General features: G+C 46.1%; 1 protein-coding gene and 1 non-coding gene across 2 annotated transcripts in view; one reads left to right on the top strand and one right to left on the bottom strand.

The window, feature by feature from the left end:
- The window catches only part of PDE4D (phosphodiesterase 4D), a 687,791-nt gene that overhangs the window by 532,692 nt on the left and 131,788 nt on the right, over positions 1-23,311 (bottom strand). The gene's annotated exons all lie outside the window — the stretch shown is intronic.
- On the top strand, positions 1,295-1,366 carry TRNAP-GGG (transfer RNA proline (anticodon GGG)). Its single transcript has one exon. It is a non-coding gene; the product is annotated as a tRNA-Pro (tRNA).

The following is a 23,311-nucleotide window of genomic DNA, read 5'->3' as shown; positions in this document are numbered from 1 at the left end:
AGTGGCTCTCCAGGGTCTCAGGCAGGGGTCTTTTACATCACCTACTTGCCTAGTCCCTTTAACTGGAGATGCAGAGGATTGACCCTGGGACCTTCTGCATGCCAAGCAGATGCTCTACCACTGTGCCACGGCCCTGCCCTTTATGTTCTATTTCATAGAACATAAAGAGGTACCTGGCCAGTCCTCGAGCACAACTGGGATATTTTATTGCCATTGAAAAATGTGCATTGCAGATTCTTTCCTCCAATAGCTTTTTCGTGGGCCACTGAACAATTCATGAACTCTTAAGCCAATGGCTATACCGAAAAAAAGGAAATAAGAGAGCAATTAAACAGAGCAACAACATGATCGTTAAAGTAATGTACTTAACATTAAATGTCTTCCTTCTATTAACAACATTAATTTTCATAAGCTTGTAGCTAAATGATGCGTAACATTTATAGAGAATGTTAAAAGCAACTGAAATATTTCAACACGGAAGCAGTCGGTTGAAGCGAAATTTAAATTAAAAGTAAGAGAATGTAAGTGTTCTGAAACAGTCGCATGGGTTGTTTTGAATTTTTATAGACTTACTATGGACAATTGGGTTCATATAATTTAGCCCAACAAACTGGTGAACGTCAAAAGGCATTTTACAGGCTACTTTTCTGGAATATGCCACTCACTCCAATATATGAATGGCCACAATATTTAAACAATAACACAGCTGCCAGACAAATAATTAGATTTCGTACCAGTGCTTATCCAACATAATTGTTCTAAAGTCTTAAGGCTACTTAAGTTTTCTTAAGGGAAAGTGATTTCTGTTGATCCCCCACTCCCACTGCCGAACCCCACTTTGGCCCTTTAGGCTGTTCTTGAGGTCCCACTAATCCCCCCCCCCAAAAAAAAACTTTTTTTGCCACAAGGCAAGGGGAGAGACTGGTGAAAACCACCATTCCCAGCAATGGAAACTTAAGTGTTCTTAAGTCTTTGGATACTTGGATGCAAGCCAATATAATTATTTTGGGAGCCATTTCATCCATGGAGTGGCCTCATCACAAAAATGGTATTTTAGACTGATGACTTCATGTGAAGACATACACATGGCAGCAGTGAGTTATGCAACCGTCACCACCCACAAGAGGGGCAACAATCACAAACATTTGAGTAATCATATGCATAGTCCCCTTGTGAAGGTATCAATTCTTATGAACTGAGCCTCTATACAAGTGTGGTGTTAAAAGTCTATCAACACAACCATGGCCTGTATGCTTCTGGAAGAAACACATTAAGTTGCTTTATGTTGGGGTGAGGGACTGTGGCTCAGTGGTAGAGCATCTGCTTGGGATGCAGAAGGTCCCAGGTTCAATCCCCGGCATCTCCAGTTAAAGGGACTAGGCAAGTAGGTGATGTGAAAGGCCTCTGCTTGAGACCCTGGAGAGCCACTGCTGGTCTGAATAGACAATAGCGACCTTGATTGACCAAGGGTCTGATTCAATATAAGGCAGCTTCATGTGTTCATGTGAGTCAGGCTACTGGTCCGCCAAGTGCAGTATTATCTCAGGACAAGGTTGTCACCAAAGCCAGCTGAGGATGAATTCAGAGGAAGTCTTGCCCTTACTGCAAAGACCTGTCCTGCCAAATTATGGCTAGAGAGAAGAAAGGGCCCCTTTCTTTACATACGTAAGTGCTGTGAAGTTGCAGCCAACTCATGGTGACCCCAGCAAGAGGCTTTCCAGACAAGTGAGAAGGAGAGGCGGTTGACCTTTGCCTTCCTCTGCAGATTCCTCCTTGGTGGTTTCCCATCCAGGTACCAACTCCTGCTAAGCTTCCGAGATCTGACTATGCTGCATTCCCTCCTGCCCCCATTTTACAGGCCAATAAGTTTCCATTGTAGAGTGGACACACAGAGGTATGGCAATGCGTTTTTGCCTGTCCTTTCCACAGCAGAGATCCTGATATGTGCCTATTTTAAACCTGAGTGTATGCCTGCTTTAGACCCTGATGTATACCTATTTTGAACAGAAACAGTAAAAGCACTAACTGTGCACATATGAAACTTATATATATATATATAAGTGTGTGTTATATCTTGTGTGTGTGTTAAATGCCGTCAAGTCACTTCCAATTCATGGTGACCTTATGAATCAGTGTCCTCCAAAACATCCTATTTTTAACAGCCTTGCTCAGATCTTGCAAATTGAGACGTGTGGCTTCCTTTATACAGCCAATTCATCTCTTGTTGGGTCTTCCTCTTTTCCTGCTGCCCTCAACTTTTCCCAGCATGATTGTCTTTTCCAGTGACTCTTGTCTTTGCATAATGTGGCTCGTCTTCTCATAATGTGACAAAGTACAATAATGTGACCAAAGTATATAGCTATCTATCTATCTTATCTTATTTTATCTTATCTTATCTATCTACAAGCGTACACACATTCGGCCTGCTTTACCATGTGAACAAGCAGACTTCTGTGTGACCAGACACCAACAAAGGAAGTGCTTTGCATGTAAATGCCAATCCGGGACAACACCACCCTGTAGGCATTTCCTCTGGAAGGACTGCAGGGTGGGCCTGTCAGATACATCTCTTCTAACTCACTCTCCCCTTTCCTCCTCTTCCCACTGTACACTGCTTTGCCCTGCCTCAGCTGAAGAGAAGCAGTATCCATGAATGGGGAATTAAAACATTAAGGATTTTGCAGAGTTACCCAAATGCTTACAAATGTCAGAGGTAAATTCATTCAGATCGATTATCCATCTCAGATTACCAAATGGCACATTTGGATTGGATTTTGATGAGTTGTGTTCTGAATTGCTAGTGGGGGGCAGAGCACTGTACGTGTGAAGCAACCCATAGCAGTATTTGTAACTATCCATTTCTCAGAATGTTCATCGGATGGTGATGGGGTTACAGCTTGTGCCCTCATGATCTAACTGGGAAGGGGACAAACACCCACCTGCAAGCCCAGGCTGAAGAACTAGCACCCCAGAGGAAACACGTGAGCAGGGTGTGGCCAGGGGCTAACACCATAGGGAGAGTTTGGTTGTCCATAACTGCTGCCACTGGTGGAAATGCCATTCCCCATGGGCATCAGATGCCATGGGGAAAACCAGGGAGCGGGTAGAACCTGGCCAATGGGGCAGATCCAGATATTGGGCAGAACCCTAAAGACGGTGGTCCAGACGTGGCTGGGGTAGTCAGAAGGAGGAGGGAGATGCAAGCAGCCAACATGCATGGAGGGCAAAGTGATGTAACTCCCTGGGAACCACATCTGGCAAATGCTGTACTTGTAACCAGATGTTAAATAAAGGGTGGCTGACCACCACCTGCTGTTCACAAAGTTTGTGGGAGCTGTCATGGACCAGAGACCTTCCACTAACCTGCTGCACACCCTCCTCCTACACATGGCACTCATCCACAGCTACCATTCAAATTAATTAGTAAAACAGGGAACTACTATAACTGGGGGGGGGGGGTTGCCTTGAATATTAGATTACAACTCAGGTGGTTCCTATTGACTGTAAGAAGAGTTGCAAAAAACAAACAATACATCTAAGATTTGATGCTTTCCTATAATCGTTTTACCAAACTAATATGATCTGTCAAGAGTTTGGCCTCTTCCCCCAAGCCCTTGAGCTGTATTAATTGAAACTGAGGCTTCCCCCTGAGGATGCATCAAATCAGATTTAAAGCAAGTAGTTGCAATGGAATCAGGTCCATAGAGGAGAAAATGCAGCACTCCTAGATGGTAGTTAAGCTGAAGGGGTGAGGTCAAAAGCTAATCAATGCTGGGTAAACACTCTGAGGGAGCAGGGCGAGGTAAGGCTGAAAAGCAAGCTAGGTAGGTAGACACTTGAGTAAATAATGGACTAATTGTCTATCAGCAAAGATGCTAAAGAGATGTATTGCTCAAACTAAAGTGCACAGTAGGCTCTGGTGATTTATAATGCAAAGTGCTGCATCGTGGTTCCCATGGGTCACATGACAGGTAGCTAATATTTGTGGGGACTGTCAGTGAGGGAGCTTTCACAACCGCAGCATAATGCACTTTCAATACACTTTCAATCCACTTTGCAGCTGGATTTTACTGTGTGACACGGCACAATTCAGTTGCAAACGATCGTTAAAGTGGATTGAAAGTGCATTATTCAGCATGTGCGAAAGCACCCTAAATCAATGCTGATGAAGAACTGGACAAGGCACTTTCTGACTGGTGGGAAGAGTCCTACATTTCCCCCTTCCAAATAGCTGCTTTGGTTGCACCACAGCTGAGTTGATATAACTGCAGTTCCTTCTTCCGACCCACAATCTTGGCCCAGGGAGCATGAGGATAGACTCTGTCTGTCGCGACTGCTGCTCTGAGATATATGTATTTACACTATGATATATGTGACTATACAACATGTTGTTAGTAACAATAGATTTTGTGTAGCAAACACGAGGCAATAAAGATACAATTGGGATATTTATGACTAGCTTCTCCCCTGAGACTATGAACACCAAAAAGGCAATAGACGCTGGAGACACAGTCTGGAAATCTGTCTGGAGTTTTCAGAAGTGATTCAGCTTTCTTGTATGAATCTACCAGAAAATTAGACACAGGCTGCACTCTTAACCTGGGATTAATGTCATTGAACCCGCTGGGATTTACTTCCAAATAAACATGCACAGCGTTGGGATGCACGGCCACCTAGTCCACAGAGTCAAACGGATTCTCAGTTGGCATAGTAGACTATTGCACAGTCCTCCACACTGCTACCGGCAACGAATATGTATGAGCAAAGAGATGGATGCTGACTGGATCTGTGTAAGTCTCACCTTCATGCCCCCAGAATTTTAGCAAGAGGTAAAAACGGAAGTTATCAGCATTCTGACTGTTTACTTTAACACCAAAGAAAACTGTTCTGTACCTTGGTCAAAGTGGCACAGTTTGCTTCTGGTAAACAAACATAAGTTGGTGGACCTTTTACAGAAGAGGAAATGGGTCATAAAAGATAGGTAAGCCAACCCAATATAACTGGCTGGCGGGGAGGGGGGGGGGAAACGTGCATCTACCAGATGTGTTTTTGGTACTTTCGGTCTCCCTGCTATATATGCTGCTCTTTGCCTGTTTCTAGCTTCTGGGGTCCCATTCTTCTCTTAAGGGGTTACCACACTTGTATTCCCAGCGATGTATTAAGAGTTTGAAAATGTTATAAAAAATACTGTTCGCACTTTCTATGGAATTCCCACCGATGTATAAAGAGTTTGAAAACGTTATAAAAAATCCTGTTCGCACTTTGTTTGGCCCCTTTAGCTGTGAAGACGTCTTCCAACCATTTATGCCGTGGTATCCAAAAACCCTTTTAAAGTGGTGTTTTTATAACATTTTCAAACTCTTAATACATCGCTGGGAATACGAAGTGCAGTAACCCCCCTTAGTCTCACCTCTCTGCTCTTCCTATCCAGCCATGAGCATTTGAAGCCCTACAGTAGGCAAAGAGAGAATTGCAACCATGGGGAGAGGAGAATTTTAGAATAACAGAGCAGCCTTGATAAAGTCACCTGGGCTACATGTATACTAATCTGATTGGGTAAGGGTTAAACATGGCAGTTCTTTACTTGAGGTACACATAGAAAAATGGGGGGATGAGAGACTGGACAGAGGAACATTGTTTGCAGGGTAGAATTGAGCGGCACTATGTTTGTAACACCCAACTGCTCTTGCTTAAATAAACTGTGAATTTAAACATCAAAGGGGACTGTGCTATTTCACACATTCCACATTGTGACAAATTCCTAAATCTTCCAGGACTGAAAACCCGAGCCTTTCATTTTTATATATCCCAACAAATAGTAAAGGCATAGCTTTAGCCCTTTAACAGTACATTCCTAAAGAGAGTCACACCCTTCTAAGTCCATTTAAGTCAACAGACTGAGAAGGTTGTAACTCTGCTTAGGACTGTACTGCCATCCTCTGTAAATAAAGTTTGACATATTGCAATAGATATAATTTCACAACATAGTCTGCATATAGGCAAAGCCCTCTTCATTGCCAGTTCTACCCAAGAATAATTTTGCAAACAGCTGTGTTGTATTGTACTGTAAAGCACAGATGAAAGCAAGAGCCATTCAGAGTAGGTGCAGACCCCTCCCAACTCCCAACGAACTAGCAAAGCACGACACATGGTGCATGAAGCTTCTTTTCGTAACTGGTGTAAAAAAGTTTGATCTACTAATGTAAAATAGAGCCAAGAAAAGGTTTATGGTCTACGGCCATTTCCCTCCCCACCCCCAGTCAGCTCTCACCAACTGAATACACTTCAACTGTTGGTATTCCACTGTGCTTGCTTTCATAATGACCTTTCAAATGCCAAGAATCATTTTGCAGCTAAGAGATCCTGCAGTTTCCTGACTTAGTGGCAAGCCTGACGCACCCACTAAAAGTAAGTCACTCATTTAAAAAATGAATAAGGGCCATTCTCTGAGAAACTGTCTGAAAATATCTTACTAAATATAAACTATTCTATGAAACAATAGGAAATATAACAAAAAAAGTAAGCATATCTGGCAAGTAAGATTTTTAAGTGCTCGTTTAAATGTGAACGAGAACTCAAATGTCCAGCCCCTGACCCATTTAAGAAAAACTGTTTAAAAGAAAAGTTGTGCATTGTTTTTAAAATGTCTTGACCACAGTTAGAAAAGTCACTTTTCAATCATTCGCTCCCTAAATATCAGTGTAAAGTATCTTGCAATATAACATTCAATCCCTGTTAATGGAGAGGAAGAAGATATATACCCTGCTTCACAGGTAGTTTTATTTCATAGGGTCTGTTAATGGACAGGAAGAAGATATACACCCTGCTTCACAGGTAGTCTTATTTGGTAGGGTCTGCAATCCTATCAGGAAAAGAAACTGATTACTGAAACTCCAGCATGAGATGTAAAATAGAACAACTATAGTACATTTTAAAACCTATCTTTTTCATTAATTAGACAATTAACCCATGCTGAGAACACAGCATGTAAAGAGTCCATATGTTTTATTCTTTAAAGCAATGTGTCTAAGTTTTATAGAGCATCTTTCTTTGTCCCCAAAAGATGCTCAACTCCATATAAAGTATTGCAATCCAAATGCTTCATTCTGCCTGATTCTGTACATTTACTTGGAGGCCAGCATGACTTACTCCAAAGCAAATGTGATGTTTCTAAGCCTCACGCTGTAGCTCTCTTTTTGCAACCACTGTTCTTAAGACTCACAGTGTAGCTCCAGACAAGCATATGACTACACTAGGACAAAGAACGACTGGTTGTTTTTTTTTGGGGGGGGGATGGAAGCAGTATAAGATGATGATGGTTGTAACTAATACCCATTTACGAGGCGAGGCCAGGATTACTTCTTTTTCATCTCCAAAATGGTTTACGAGGCCATGTTAAAAAACACGCACACAAGCAGTACAAGCTTGCTTCTGTGCTATGCTGCACTCTTTACCAGAGGGGCACAATGACACAATCACGGACAAGGTCAGGCACTGTAGCCTCAGCACACGGTTTTAACTTTGGAGTCTGGCGTTTGTTCGCAATGCACAGAACGCTCCACAACCGTGTCAAGGCAAAGCATAAATAAATCCCTGCCACTAGGAAATGAAAAATGAATAGACCCAAACACACACATTCCACTATTTCTGAATGCAGCCCAGTCCCGCTCGCTGCAAACAAAATCAGAACCATAAGCAGAGCTATTAGGGCCTTTCACTGGCAACTCCCTGATGACTGAAAGAGGAAGTTCTCCCTCCAGAGTGATGTCACCCTGTGATCCAGCAGCCGCTCTGTGGCAGGCAGGCTGCAACCAAAACCAATCGCTCATTTAATAGAGGACAACAGAACCATCAGCAGTGCTTCCCTTCTTCCAGCTTAAATGCCCGCTTTCCCCACTAATCAGCTAATTGCATCTGTGCTCCAGCCAGCTAATGCCCCCAATTTAACCAGCATTAATTTGCCGCCGCATCGGGATAGCAGCAGAGTTTTGGCCCCTTGAGCTTTTAATGTAATTCAATGTAATTGGGGTGCGGGGGGGGGAGAAGCAGATTAATGCTGAAATGTTCTAGGAAGGGTGTAGGTGAGGCAGGGGGAGAGGCGAGAGAGGAGGGGAGATGGAGAATGAGAGAAGGATCCCTTGTGGCTAGACTGGAGGTGGTGTGCTGACCCATTGGGAACACTCGCAGCTGAGGATTACTACAGAATTTCACTCTCAAACTCTCGCCATCAGCCATGTGCTGGGGTTTTAAAAAACACACTCTTTCCACTTGCGCAGCAAAGAGAAAAGAATTTGTCCCCCTCCGTCTCCCTTTAAACTGGGGCCTGTGATCCCCCCCCCCCAAAAAAGGACCAAGGACCGGTTGGCAATTTAGAAGCAATGCCCAGATCTATGTGACCCCTGCCCTTGTTTCCATCTAGCCCAGCGCCTGATCTCTGCCTTGCAAAGACTGCTGGTGCTGAGGACCTCCACTTTCCTCCTCCAACCCTACTCCCCCCTCCTAGCCTGGGGAGGGACTGTGGCTCAGTTTGTAGAGGATGCGGAAGGTCCCAGGTTCAATCCCCGGCATCTCCAGTTAAAGGGACTAGGCAGATGTGCCTGAGACCCCGGAGAGCCGCTGCCGGGCTGAGCAGACAACGCTGACTTTGATGGCCCTCGATGGTCTGGCTCCGCAGAAAGCAGCTTCGTGCGTTCCTCCTTCTAGCCAGTCGCCCCCCCCCCTCCACGCGCGCCCTCCCCACGTCCTCCGTCGGCTCGCGGCCTCCCCCCCAGCAGCCCCCCCCAGGCCCTCCCCTCACCTGCGGGAGGGGAGAGGGCGGGAGGAGGGGGGCGGGAAGGACCCTCGTACCGTCTGTAGCCTTGGAAGGAGGAGGGCCACGACATGCGCGACTTCTTCAGGCCGGGCCGGGGGCCGGTCTCCAGGGCGAAGGAGGCGCGGTCCAGGGCGCGCGAGGCCAGGTAGCGCTCCGTGTCCGAGTAGCCGCGGTGCCGCACCCGCCCGGCCGCGCGGCCCCGGCCGCCCGGGGAGAGGGGGGGCGGCGGCGGGGGGGGCGGCGGGGGCGGCAGGGGCGGGGGCGGGGGGCCCCCGGGCAGCGCCTGCGGCTGGTGCACGAGGAAGTGGCGCTGCTGGCGGAGCTGGGAGCGGCAGCGGTGCTCGTGGCGCCAGAGGTGCTGGGGCGCCGCCGCGCTGCCCGGGGCCGCGCCGGGGCCGCTCTCCTCGGCCTCCATGGCGAGGGGGGCCAAGGCGCTCCCCCACGGACCGACGGACGGACGCACAGCCGGACGGCCTCCCTCCTGCCTCTCGGCCGGCGCGCTGCTGAAAAGTTGGACAGCTCCCCGGCTGCTGCTGCTGCTGCTGCTGCTGCTGCTCTGCTCTGCCCCCTGGCGGCGGAGCCCCCCGCCCGGCAGAGCAGGCGGCCGAGCCTCAGCGGAGCTGGCCGCCGCCTGGCCGCTCGCCTCGGCCGCCGCCGCCTCCCCGCCGATGGGCCAGCGCTCCGCCGGCTCCGCGCGCCTCCACGCCAGTGGCGCGCCGCGGCGGGCTGGCCGGGGCTTTGAAGCGCATCCGCCCGCCCGCCCCCCTCTCTCCCTCCCTCCCTCCCTCCCTCCACCCCCCGAAGGGCCGGCGGCGGGAAGCGTCCGCGGGCTGCAAAGTTGCGCGAAGTCGGTTGCGCGCCGGGGGGGGAGGGAGGGAGGGAGGAGGGGCGCCGCGCAGCCGGCTGGCGGCTCCGCCTCTCCCGATCGGATCCCCGCCTCCTCCTCCTGGCTCACCCCCTGCCAGAAAATATTCTTGTTAGTCTTTAAGGCGCTGCTGGACTCTTGGCTCTTTTCTACTAACTCCTGCAGACCGACGAACACGGCCACCCGCTGCGAATTCTCCTCCTCCTCCGGTTGTTGTTTCCCTGCCACGGTTTTGGCGTTTGCCGCTGAGAGAGGCGGCGAAGGTTCGCCACCAAGAGGCCATGGACGCCTGGGATGGTCGGGCCTTGGATCTGCCGCTCTCCAGATGCCCAGGCTCCCCATCCAGGTTCTCAAAACTCAGCAGTAACCTCCCCCCCACCCCACCCTGCAGAGTTTGGAGAATTCGGATGGGGAACCTGGGCATCTCTGTGTGTGTGTGTGTGTGTGTTAAGTGCCGCCAAGTCGCTTCCGACTCCTGGCGACCCTATGAATGAAAGTCCTCCCAAATGTCGATCTTTGACAGCCTTGCTCAGATCTTGCAAACTGAAGCCTGTGGCTTCCTTGATTGAGCATCTAGAGAGCGGCAAATCCAAGGCCAAACCTTCCATGAGTCAATGGCTCAGGGACTCAAAGCGCCGGGCTCCCGCTTCGAAACCTGCCTGGCGATGATTAAGGGCTTCTCCCTCTCTCTCCTTCCTGCTCTCTCTCCCCCCCTTCCTCACCCAGTAATCCTGGCTGTGAATCAACATCCAGGTTTAATTATAGCGATTCTGCCCCTGCTGTTAAGAATGAAGGTTTGGGGCAAGCTTTTCTCTCATTATAATGCACTGCTCTCTGTCTTTGCGAATGCTTGAAGGAAATAACTGGGAGCGGATTTTAAAAGGTTTCAGCACTAAAAATATTTTTAAAAAACAAGAAGAGTTGGTTTTTATATGACAACTTTCTCTACCACTTAAGGAAGAATCAAACCGGTTTACAATCGCCTTCCCTTCCCCTCCCCACAACAGACACCCTGTGAGGTAGGTGGGGCTGAGAGAGCTCTAAGAGAGCTGTGACTAGCCCAAGGTCACCCAGCTGGCTTCATGTGGAGAAGTGGGGAAACCAACCCGGCTCACCAGATTAGCCTCTGCCGCTCATGTGGCAGAGTGGGGAATCAAACCCGGTTTTCCAGATCATAGTCCACCGCTCCAAACCACCGCTCTCAACCACTACACCACCCTGGCTCACCAACCAAACGGACTGAATTCAAACAAAAAAAAATTGTTGCTGCCCTTAAATAGAACTGATTTATAAAGTTAATTAGGATTGTCATGGGGAGGGGAAAGACTTGCTTCCTCTGCTGTGTTTCAAGCACTTCTGCAATTGAGACAAACACACTTAAAATGCGCTGGGGCGGTGGTAGCAAGTTAAGCTTCAATATATCCAAGACTTTTTTGGTCTCTTCCTCTGAATCTTACCTCTTTGCCCTTCCACCCGAGTCCTCATCTGGTGCCCCTGCTTCGAAACTGTTCAGGCCCACTACAGAACAGAACATTCACACAATGCCTTCAAGGAGATGACTCAAGGCAAAGAGCCACTGGGGGAGCTGTTTAAGATGGAACGCCATGCTTCTGCGCTTTTCTGCCCATGCCAATCTAGCAGGGGTGAGCCATGCATGGAAGCTGGCTTCAGGACACAGATCATTACAGTGGGGGGGGGTGTCTCCATACCAATCAAAAGTTACAACCCCCAACATCTGGCAGATGGGTTTTCATACACGATGACCAACGCAGGATCATGTTTATGTGGACCGCCATGAAACAAGTGGCCATTGCTGTCAGCTTTGACAGAACTGAATTGGGGCTGGAGCAGAAAAACCGGAGTCTGCTTTCTCAAACAGGCCTTCGGTGCTGCTTCTTGTTGAGCAGGGAAAGGAATGAGATGTGCATTTTCCTGCATGAGAAGGTTACCATTATTTCTGCTAAACTGTTACAGCCTGGGAGTCAGTCTGGGATAACTACTCTTCCTTGACCCATTTGAGAAAAGCTGAAGAGCTGTGCTTGGATTACACATCGTTTTGCAACATTAATTTCCATTCAAAATTTGAAAAATAAACTCTCATCACCCTATAGGTGGAGATCTGAGTTGAAATCCTAGAATGGGCACAGGCTCCTTTTCGATAAGGTCCTCACTGACTCACAATCTGAAAAACAACAACAACAAACTAGAAGAGCCCATGTGTTACCCAGGGGTTGTATTTAGGATTAAGGCCATACATATTGTAAATCTCCCAGAACAGAAGATGTGTACTATAAATAATAGATAATTCATAAATGGTTTGAACAGGAAATGCACTGAGTAATTTAATCTTGGGGATAATGCCTACTATCCCATAGGTCAAAGGAGATCATGTTATCATTGCTTCATACTGTTCCCATCACATCCAAGCTAAATGAACCATTTAAGTCATTCCAAGGACCCCTGCAAACTCCTGAGAGAGACTTTTGTCTTCCTTCCTTCCCTTCCTGGAACAACAAAGCCTTTCCCCCAAATTGCTTTTGAAACTTCTGCAAGTGTGGGGGAGAGATTTAATATTGGCAGAGATTACAAAGCCCTGCTGGGAGAATAGCACTACCCGTACCATTCTCTGGATTGCAGCCTTTAGCCAAGTTCATACACTAACAGGGTGCCTGTTCCCAGACTACTCAAATCACATAGGGGTGGTGGGAAAAGAAGAGTTGGTTTCTATATGCCGACGTTCTCTACCACTTAACGAAGAATCAAACCAGCTTATAGTCACCTTCCCTTCCCCTCCCCACAACAAACACCCTGTGAGGTAGGTGGGGCTGAGAGAGTGTGACTAGCCGAAGGTCACCCAGCTGGCTTCATATGCAGGAGTGGGGAATCAAACCCGGTTCTCCAGATCAAAGTCCACCGCTCTTAGCCACTACACCACACTGGCTCTCCACGCTGGCTGGTGGTGGGGAAACCACATGGGAAAGGCAAGATATTAGGGAAGAACATATCAGTGCTGTCCCCTCCCTTAGTTGACACAGTAAGACTGTTACCGCAGAAGAGTTACTAAACTAGCAAGCCTGATGCTAAATCGCACAACAGCATAAGAAGAGCCATGCTGGATCACACCAGTAGTCCGTCTAGTTCAGTATCCTATTTCACACAGTGACCAAGCACTTGTCACAAAGGGCCAACAGAGTACAGAGGTCACGGTCTTCCCCTGATGATGCCTCCTAGCACTGGGTTTCAGAGGTTTACGGTCTCACCATGCCTAATAGCCATTGATGGACGTCTTCTCCATGAATCTGTCTACCCCACCTCCCCCAGCCATTCACTGGACTTTTAAAATTAAATTAAATATGCCTGGTGCCTGGTTCCCCATGTGATCCTGTTCCTCCCAAATGGCTTGTCCCATTCTTTTGAGGAAGGAGTGGGAATAGAGTGGGAAGCAGTCCCAGGAAAGGGGCAGCTGTATTGCTCTCTGTAATATGAACTTGGCCTACGGTTCGGATTCTTTATACAGCAGGAATTCTCTGAAGTCCACTGAATATTCATGCAGAACTTCAGGCATGCTAGCTTTGACTCTGTGGAACTAACCATTCAGATTTCAAGCCACATCTGACCCTCAGCAGTGGCAACTTCCAGCTGCTAATGGAAAAATGAATTCAGTAGACAATCGCTACCTAAATCCATTGAAAACATGAATAAGTAAACAGAGTAGAGGCTTTAAATCACTTGAAGGCTGATTGAAAATAAAGGATGTAGACACACACTGAAAACATGTCATAATGGCAAGAGAGAACAGTCTTACTGACATTCACCAATACTGCCAAATAAATTTAACTAACAGCCCATTCCTAAGGTGGGGGGCTGAAAGTGGTCTGGAGGTGGCGTGACCCTGACGCCAGCTTCAGTGGCCTCTTATCCCAGAATAAGAGGCACGCTGGCAGCCAGGGCAGTTCTGTTGGCACCTGAGAGACACAGAGCTGCACGATGCTCCTCCGACGCCGCAGTCTCTCCGGGACCTAAATTCCGGATGATAAATGCGGTTTCTGGCTGTCAGAGGCTGCCTGGCACTCCCCCTGCATTTCCACGCATTTTGCCTGTGTTTTCAAAGTTGAGATAAAAGAGGTCTCTGAAAACGTGGGCAAAATGCAGGGAATGCAGAGGGAGAGCGAGACGGGCCTCTGACGGTCGGAAACCGCATGCATAATCAACACAAAGACCTGAAGTCGTTGGAGGGGGGATGGCGAGTGAGACAGCCATGCATAAAAGCCCAACATTTCGGGCATAAACTCTGTTTAACAGGATGCCTCTTAAAATTCAGTGTTTAAAAAAAATACTTTCTTGCACACACACAAAATAAGTATGCATATTGAGATAGCTATGAAACCCTCATCTGGCAGGATCTGTCTTCATTTTGCAGGCATATAACACATTTATGCAAAAAGGAAAAAGGGAGAAATGCTTTTTCTCCTGGCTATCTCTTTTGCATGAGCCCAGCCATTTTTAACCTGCACTTATAACAATGACAAGCTGGTGTTGAAGGGCTGGTGACAGCCCTTTGCACGTGTGTATAAGCAAGAAAGAGATTCTGGCCAGATTCTGACAGGATCATAAATTATTTTTGAAAAGTTGGCAAAATTATAAAAAAAATTATAAAATATACATTAAAACTTGGAAGATCTGTTGACTTCAATAGAAGTTCTAGTTAGGTGTATTAAGGATTTCAGCTGCACTGCCCCATCGTGTATAGTCAGAATCAAGTCCCACTGTGTTTTTAGAATATCACTCTGCTATTTGTGCAGGTAATGGGCCCCGTGGTGCACAGTGGTAAGCTGCAGTACTGCAGTCCAAGCTCTGCTCACGAGCTGAGTTCGAGCCCAACGGAAGTTGGCTTCAGGTAGCCGGCTCAAGGTTGACTCAGCCTTCCATCCTCCCGAGGTCAGTAAAGTGAGTACCCAGCTTGCTGGGGGTAAAGGGAAGATGACTGGGGAAGGCACTGGCAAACCACCCCATAAAACAAAGTCTGCCTCGTAAATGTCGGAATGAGACGTCACCCCATGGGTCAGTAATGACTCGGTGCTTGCACAGGGGACCTTTATTGTTACCTCATAATGTACTTTACATAATATACTGCCTACACTAGACCATAGACATGAAAAACTCAAAAAGACCAACCTACTTTCGAAAAACATTTGGCAGGCACCAGGAAAGGTACCGGTGGGTGCCATGCCACAACAGGGATCCCTGGATTAGATTAACATCAATTTGTCCATTTCAACATGTTTTCTGCATTCCGATAGTAAACACTTTCACGCTGAACAGTAGTTGGGTGTTTTTGAGTAATTCACAGACCAATTTCACCCACGTGTATTTGGAAGTAAGGGTCATTTTAGACATAATGGCAGTTTTCCCCTCCTAATGGTAAATACCCAGAGATGCTGCGATTTTCAGAAAAGGGCAATTGATACTTGAACTTACCTTGCTTGCAATGCCCATTTTATATTGAATCAAACACGTCATTTGATCGCCTTCACGATTTGCTCAAAAACAGCATTTTGAGTAGCTGTGCATCTGTACAGTAGTGGCATTCAGCACCACACCGGCAGCCATTGTGAGGCGCATTAACATCTGCTGCTGACTTGCTCGGATTTCAGGCACATCCTGAGCAGGTCTCTGCACCATTAAAATCAGCTACACTAGAGTGTCTGTGCAGCATTTGTACCTGCATATTTAGCGGCATTCATCAGTTGACTGTGTCTATCACGTATGCTCAAACCAGACTAGACTGAACAACAGCTCCCAGGTGGCTGGCAATCCAAGGAATACAGATGAACATGAATATGCTCAACTTTTGGAGTAAGGCAGGGAGAGAAAATGAGCAAAACTGAACTGCTACAGACAAGCCATGAAAGATTAAGGGGAGGGGCCGTGGCTCAGTGGTAGAGCATCTGCTTGGCATGCAGAAGGTCCCAGGTTCAATCCCCGGCATCGCCAGTTAAAGGGACTAGGCAAGGAGGTGATGTGAAAGACCTTCTGCCTGAGACCCTGGAGAGCCGCTGCGGGTCTGAGTGGACAAGACTGACTTTGATGGATCTTGATGGTCTGATTCAGTAGAAGGCAGCTTCATGTGTGTTCATGTGATTACCCCACCTCTACATCCGCAGGATTGAGACAAGAAAGGAAACCAGAACTTCTGTAAAATGAGGGTTTTCCCCCCTACTGGGTGCATCTGGTAAATGGGGGGAGAGGAATGCCTACGTATTAGCAGTCCAGCCCTGATGAGCATGGAGTTAGCCAAGCAAAATGGGCAAGAGAGATAAACCGTAGAGCTTCCTGTCCCAGCAGAATTTTCAATTAATTTTCAACTGATGGGCAAAATGAACACCTTCTCAGCTGTGTGTTGCTCTGTGCAATTGGTTTTGCAACAAAGGGACGACTGAGTACCCCTGTAAAAAAGCAGCATTAAAAATAGGGTCTTTAATGGTAAATAGCAGCTGGGTATTTTATTTATTTATTTATTTGAAACTTTTTTTAGTCATGTTTCTTCCTTATGGAGCTCAAGGCGACTTATAAATGTAGATAAACCATAATTTAAAATCACGACTTGGGACTGCTACTAAACTTAATCAAATGTAATCCTAAATAAAACTGTCTTCAACTGCTTCCTGAAGACTGAAAGTGAGATGTACCTCCCTAGGGAGGTTGTTCCATAATTGTGGGGCTGCCACTAAGCCTCCCCCACCCCGCAATTCAGATTGATGCCATTGCAAGGAGGGAGTTTTTTACACTGGTCTCTATGCCATTTTCCTGACCTCAATCACTCTCCCATCAAGCTATTTGTCACACATAGGGCAGCTTTCAGGGAAACTGAAATCAGGAAAATGACATCGGGGGACAGGGATATGTTCTCCTCCCCATGATGTAGCTCCATTTCAAATTGGGGGCCTTCACAGCTGCTTTATTCACTAAAAACCATGCAAAAGATCCATTCATATCTAGCTTGTTTCTAAATCCCACTAAGTTCTTGTTGAGTACTTAGTGTATGATGCACAGGATTCCAGCCTCATTTACTTTATTTCAAGTCACCTACTCCATTTTATTTCCACTCAACCACTCTATATATTCCTGTCTATAAGCCAAAATCAGGCTTATAGACAGGAATATACAGAAGAACCCTAGTGGGACTTTAACTTCTTCTTTTTAAATCTCGAACAGTACATTACAAATTGCTTCTGAAAGCCCTCTCAAGTGGTCTGCCGTGCAGTTGGAGAAACACATGACCAAAGCACTCTTCGGTGTACAGAACTAGCTCTGCAATTCTCAGAGTCCCAGTCATACTGGCGTTTTAGGGGGAATTTAATCAGACAGGCTGATATTTTGCAATTGTTTTCTGTATTCAGACAGAAGTGAGAACTTCTGTTGCAAATGACATTACACACAAAGAAGACCTATTATTCAGACTGTGAGGAGATGATCAGCAATCCAGCTGCTTCCAGCAGAAACCTATGAGATAGCACTGGTATTATGCGCTAATGGTTCTGTGTATTAGCATTGCCACTACTCCACAATCACGTGCAGTAGTCACATAACACACACAGTCAAACATACATACATTCCTTACGGACAAAGAAATTGCAGTTCAGGAACACAGCAGGGTTTCACTCTCAGGCACAATACATCCGACACACTTCATGGTAAAGAAATAATCATTTTTGGACTCTGGCAGACTTCAGGAGGAGAGAAAGTCCAGAGCACCAGAGAAACAATTACCAAGAAGGTCCATTTATGTGTCATTGGGAAGACTGCGGCTGCAATCAAACAGCCCAGTATGTAAGACTGTGCTTAAGAACATAAGAAAGGCCATGCTGGATCAGACCAAGGCCCATCAAGTCCAGCAGCCTGTTCACACAATGGCCAACCAAGTGTCTCTAGGAAGCCCACAAACAAGACGACTGCAGCAGCATCCTGCTTCTTTGCCAAACGTGGATTCACTGTCCCTCGCACAAACAACTGCAGAACTGCAAAAGGCACCCTTCGCTGCATGAAATCTATTGCTGAACAGATTATTTGAGATGCAATTTGACTTTATTCAAACATGGTTTCTTCACAAGCCACTGGCGTACATAAATAAGTAATTGGCCAACATGTGACAACAGGCTCCCTGGGTCATGAATTGTGACAATTGTAGTGCAATATATATGAGGAGGCAGTGTTGTGCCCAGAAGATGGCCTGGAGGCACAAGACTAAGGGATGTTTCTTTCAACAATTGTTGGTACTTACATATCAGATTGCCCAAGGGCACATTTTCTGCATAATTAAGGTACAGCTTCTAATTATCCTATGCATTTAGCGGGACACAGGCAAATTTCCAGTCCTGATGGAGTCTGGTTGCACTCTGAAATCGCTCCTGTTCTTTAGTTTTATCAATAAGAGTCCAGCTGAGAATGCCCACCTTCAAGCAGTCAACCACAATAATGTGTTAGACCAAACTTAATGGAATCAACCTGAACTATTTTTAAAACTCTCCACAGAAACTAACTGAAAGGAAAAGAAATACATGATACCTTAAAATCGACTCAAGTCAGTCCCACCTACATCTTGTAATATGATTTTCAAACTGTTTTGTTAGAAAAAGACTGGTGGACTAATGCTGCAATCCTAAACAGAGTTACATCCTTTTAAGGTCATTTAAATCAAGGGGATTAGAAGGCTGTAACCGTGCTCAGGAGTGAAGTATAATTCTGCCGGTAAGGGAAATAAATCAATTTTAACAAATTCAATTCCTTCCCAGGACCTATATTAAGGCAATAAAATCCTCACATTAATATCTGCACCATTATTGCATATTTTAACTGAAATGTTTCTTCTGACTAGTTTCAGCCTGAGAATGCCCATATTAAAACTCATACATCCCTTCCAAGTGAAGTATTTTCTAAGCTGATCTAAAAGTGTCTTGAAATTAGAAGGTAACAGGCATGTCATAAAGACAATTTCTGACATCTTCAGATATGGGGAAAGAATCCAAGGACAGGAATGCAATGCATTGGATGTCTTCTGCTTGTTTTTATAATGTGACCCTTCTGCCATTCCACACAACTTATGATCCACTAAACTGAACACAGCCAAGACCAACTATGCCTCGGTAAGCTTTCTATTTACTTTCCTATCTCAGGAACCCAGACCCAACTCATTAAAAACAATAACATATAGTTTGGTCCCCACTCTAAGCATTTACAGTGCCCAGGAAATAGAAAGCAGACGCACGATAGGTGAGCAGAACAGAAGAACCACTGCAATTCACGCAGGGTAGAACTAACTACAGCTGAACATCAAGAAGACAAAAGTAATGACTACAGGAGAATTACACAACTTTAAGGTTGACATTGAGGAAATTGAAATTGTTGAAGACTTTCTATTCCTTGGCTCCATCATCAACCAAAAGGGAGACTGCAGCCAAGAAATCAGAAGGAGACTGAGACTGGGAAGGGCAGCCATGAAGGAGCTAGAAAAGATTCTGAAGTGTAAGGATGTGTCACTGGCCTCCAAGATTAGGTTAATTCATGCCATCGTATTCCCTATTACTATGTATGGGTGTGAAAGCTGGTCATTGAAGAAAGCTGACAGGAGGAAAGTAGACTCCTTTGGAATGTGGTGTTGGAGGAGACTGTGGACTGCCAAAAAAAACAAATCAGTGGGTTATAGATCAAATCAAGCCTGAACTGACCCTAGAAGCTAAAATGACTAAACTGAGGCTATCGTATTTTGGTCACATTATGAGAAGGCAAGAGTCACTGAAAAAGACAGTCATGCTAGGAAAAGTTGAGGACAGCAGGAAAAGAGGAAGACCCAACAAGAGATGGATTGACTCAATAAAGGAAGCCACAGCCCTCAATTGGCCAGATGTGAGCAAGGCTGTCAAAGATAGGACATTTTGGAGGACATTGATTCATAGGGTCGCCATGAGTTGGAAACTACTTGACGGCTCTTACACAGGCACACAGAACCAAAGGGGGGGCTTTCAGTGGAGCTTTGAAATTCAGTAGCGTCTCTAAAAAAAACGATAAGCCTAATTTTGAAATGTATCCCATACTTGGGAAGGGGCCGTGGCTCAGCAGCAGAGCAACTGCTTTGCATGAAGAAAGACCTGGGTTCAAACCTTGGCATCTCCAGTTCAAAGGATTAGGTAGTGGGTGGCCTTTTATGCACAGGTTGTTCCCATCATGATCATACACACCGACTACTTCGGGACTTTGTTTTCATTATGCATGTCTTTTCCGACCTTTAGAAGTCACTTTCCTCTCTCCCCGCGTTTCCCCCGCGTTTTCTGGATGCTGTTTCTGGCAGCCTTCAGAAAACGCGGAGAGAGAGCGGAGTGACTTCTAAAGGTCAGAAAAGACGTGCATAATGATAACGAAGCCCCCAAGTAGTCTGGGGTGATTGTCACAGGAACAACCCGTGCATAAAAGGCCGGTGAAAGATGTCTGCCTGAGCTGTTGCCGGTCAGAGTAGACAAGACTGACCTTGACGGTCTTCATGTGTGATACCCATGCAATGTCAGTAATATGTTCTGAACATAAATTATCCTTTGAAATACTGGCATGAAGCAAATACCAAGATGTAATAGCCGTACATGTGCATACAAAACAATAGCTAACTTCTATATATGCTGCAAATTGTTTCCCAAAAAGGAAAGGGAGAGAAAGGGCAGGCATGTGTTTGTGCAAGCAAAATGAAGGTCAAACAGCTGTGAAAAACTGGTCACCGTAAAAAACAAGCAACTAGCTGTTGTCAGAAAACACACAGGAGATTTGCTTCTCCCAAAATGTTTCTGAACTTCACACTCTTTTATGGGTCATAAAAATAGCTGAGGGGAAGGGGTGTCTAAGTTTCCTTGATGAATAATTGGAGTCCCAGATGGCTGTCCTTCTCAATTGTAGTCAGGATGTAAAATTGTCTTGGATTAATTTACACTTTCAAAGCTGTCTTTGCAAGGCAATAGACAAAAAAATCATGAAAGCTGAGATCCTGTTGACATTTCTAAATTTAGTAGAGCTATCTATTACACACAGACCCCAAATTTCCATACGCTATACCTGATGCTTTAAGAGAAAGCCTAATCCTGTATATGGGTATAACCCTGGTTTGCTTGGAGGAGTTGTGCAATTCTGTATACAATACAACTGCGTATTTTGCCAGGTTTTTGTAGCATCAGATTTCCCTGGGGTGACTCTGGGGTAAAACGTGGATGCTGAATAAAGAATGAACAACTGTTCAGCTCTCAACTGGTTTTAATAGTATATGAGATTAGGCTTTCCAGAGATCTAAGATACAGCACTTCCATTATCAGCACAGTTCCCTGCCCATTATAACAAAGTCCAGTCATTAGCAAGAGCTTTCAAATCTTGCCCAAACTCCTATTAAGCTAGAGTATTCAGAACAACAACCCAATCCCGTGCCTGTGTGTACTCTCTAGTAAATTGAACAGGATTTCTTCATAGTGATTGTGATTAGCACGATAGTGTATGGGCTACTTGTCACATAGAGGCTGCATGGTCTGGTCTCTCCCAAGGTTTCGTTTCAGATTAAAAAGCAGCAGCAGAGGGGGGGGCAAATTAGACTGGGGCCTTGGTATTAGGGGAGAGGGCATGAACCTTTTCCCCCTATGCAATTTCACTTGTGGAAATCGCTGTCCCACCAAAGCTCCTATTTCCCCACCATGGCTAACAGCAGATTTGGGACGAGAGTAAGATTTCTAGCGCCACATTCCCAGTCCTTTCCTCTCTCTTCCCTTTAGTGTGAAAAAAGGCAAGCGATCCAATTATGGATCTCAAGCACAATATGAAAGTCTGGCCTTAAATCAAAGTACTTTAATTTGCATAGCTTTCATCCTTTACTTTGAGGTTAGAGGGGAGAGGTTTTGTGGGATCTGGAGGGTCTCAAGAGGAGACTGTTTTAAATCTAGAAAAAATATATCGTCGTAGTGTCAAACAAATCCATTTTCTTGCGAGGAATATTACAATATAGACAATATAATCTTAGTATATGTGTGTGTGCTGCTGTAATGTAGTATATACAGACATAAGTTTTGCAATTTGTATATACCGTATATACTCGGGTATAAGCCGACCCGAGTATAAGCCAACCCCCCCAAATTTGAGGCCAGAAAAGGGAATTTCTTATTGACCCGCGTATAAGCCGAGGGTCAATAAGAAATTCCCTTTACCGGCAATGCTGTGCTCTAAAATGGTGGCCGCCATTTTAGAGCGCAGGGATGGTCTCGCCCCTGCCCCAGGTCACCCTCCCCCCGGCCTCCCGGGCCCTCCCGACCCACCCCAAACCACCCCGACCCCAGTGCCATCCAAGGGGGGGAGGGGGAAGATCCCCTGAACCCCCTACTCACTGGGAGACGCGGCGAATCGTCGTCGTCTTGCCGGCCCAGGAAGGCTGCTGCCGGCTGCTGGGAGCGGCCTGGGCGCAGCAGCGGCGGAGGCGCGGCCTGGAGGGGCCTGGAGGGGCCTCTTGCCAGCCCAAGAAGGCTGCTGTCGGCCGGGGAAAGGTGTGCGGGCCCGGCGGCAATGGCGGCGGTGACGGTGGTAAGTTCCCCCCTCCCCCCTCCCCCGTATTGACCCGCGTATAAGCCGAGGCCGGCTTTTTCAGCCCTTTTTTTGGGCTGAAAAACTCGGCTTATACGCGAGTATATACGGTACAGGTTTTTTTTAATTGACAGGGCAGTGATTTGAATAATGGGTATTGAGAAATAAACAGGAAACTTGAGGCAGCTTAAGAACAGAGCATCAGAAGCTGATGTCTACAGAAGCTTTCCTTACCATTTCTGTGATACATTTGTTCCTCTCTCTACTCAGAATCACATTACAGCCAAAAGTTTTAGACAGCCCTAAATGCATTTGCTCTGGATTTAAAATGGGGACCTCATAATTACTGCTCTTTCTTCTAACAGAACGCCTGCGCTAATGCCTTACACATTTACTCAAAATACTCATTAAAAGTTATTACAGTATTATGCACTAATGGTCTAGTGCCGTTCCAAGACAATCCTGCCGCTTCCTTGCATTTTACGCGCACGGTACTCCTCAATGTTTGCACGGACCCTGCGGTATCTTCCCTGGAAATGTTCTTTAAAAGGCTCGCATGCTCTCCCATTTGAAAAGCAATTTGCAGATAAAAATATATCGTCATTAAAGAAAGTAAAAAGGACCTTAAAATATTTGTCATCATTTATAGCACACAACGGAAGCCTAATCAAGGCTTCTACCAACAGCACTTCACATCAGTTAAATGGCTGCCTTTTATCTTTTTCTGCACAGACGTCCTCATGGCTTGAATTGATCAGCTGTCCACTCGTTGCATTCAGGTGCAGATGGTCATGAGCAGCTTGGCAAATAAATTAAATCAAAACCTACTGGGGACGTAAAGAATCTGAAACTCTGGCTCGTTTACCAAGAATAAGCCTTGAAGTTTACCACAGGAAGCAATCGTGTCCGCCACCAATATATGACACATAGAACGTGTGGTGTGTTTTCCAGTAGTCTTCTTAGAGTAAGGAGCAGGTAAAGATGGTAGGGAAACACTTGTGGAAAGTCTGCTGATGAACTAGGTATGGCCTATTCATTCT

Source organism: Euleptes europaea, chromosome 4 (assembly GCF_029931775.1).
Source record: "Euleptes europaea isolate rEulEur1 chromosome 4, rEulEur1.hap1, whole genome shotgun sequence".
NCBI lineage: Eukaryota > Metazoa > Chordata > Lepidosauria > Squamata > Sphaerodactylidae > Euleptes > Euleptes europaea.
This window is presented reverse-complemented; position numbering and strand designations above follow the sequence as displayed.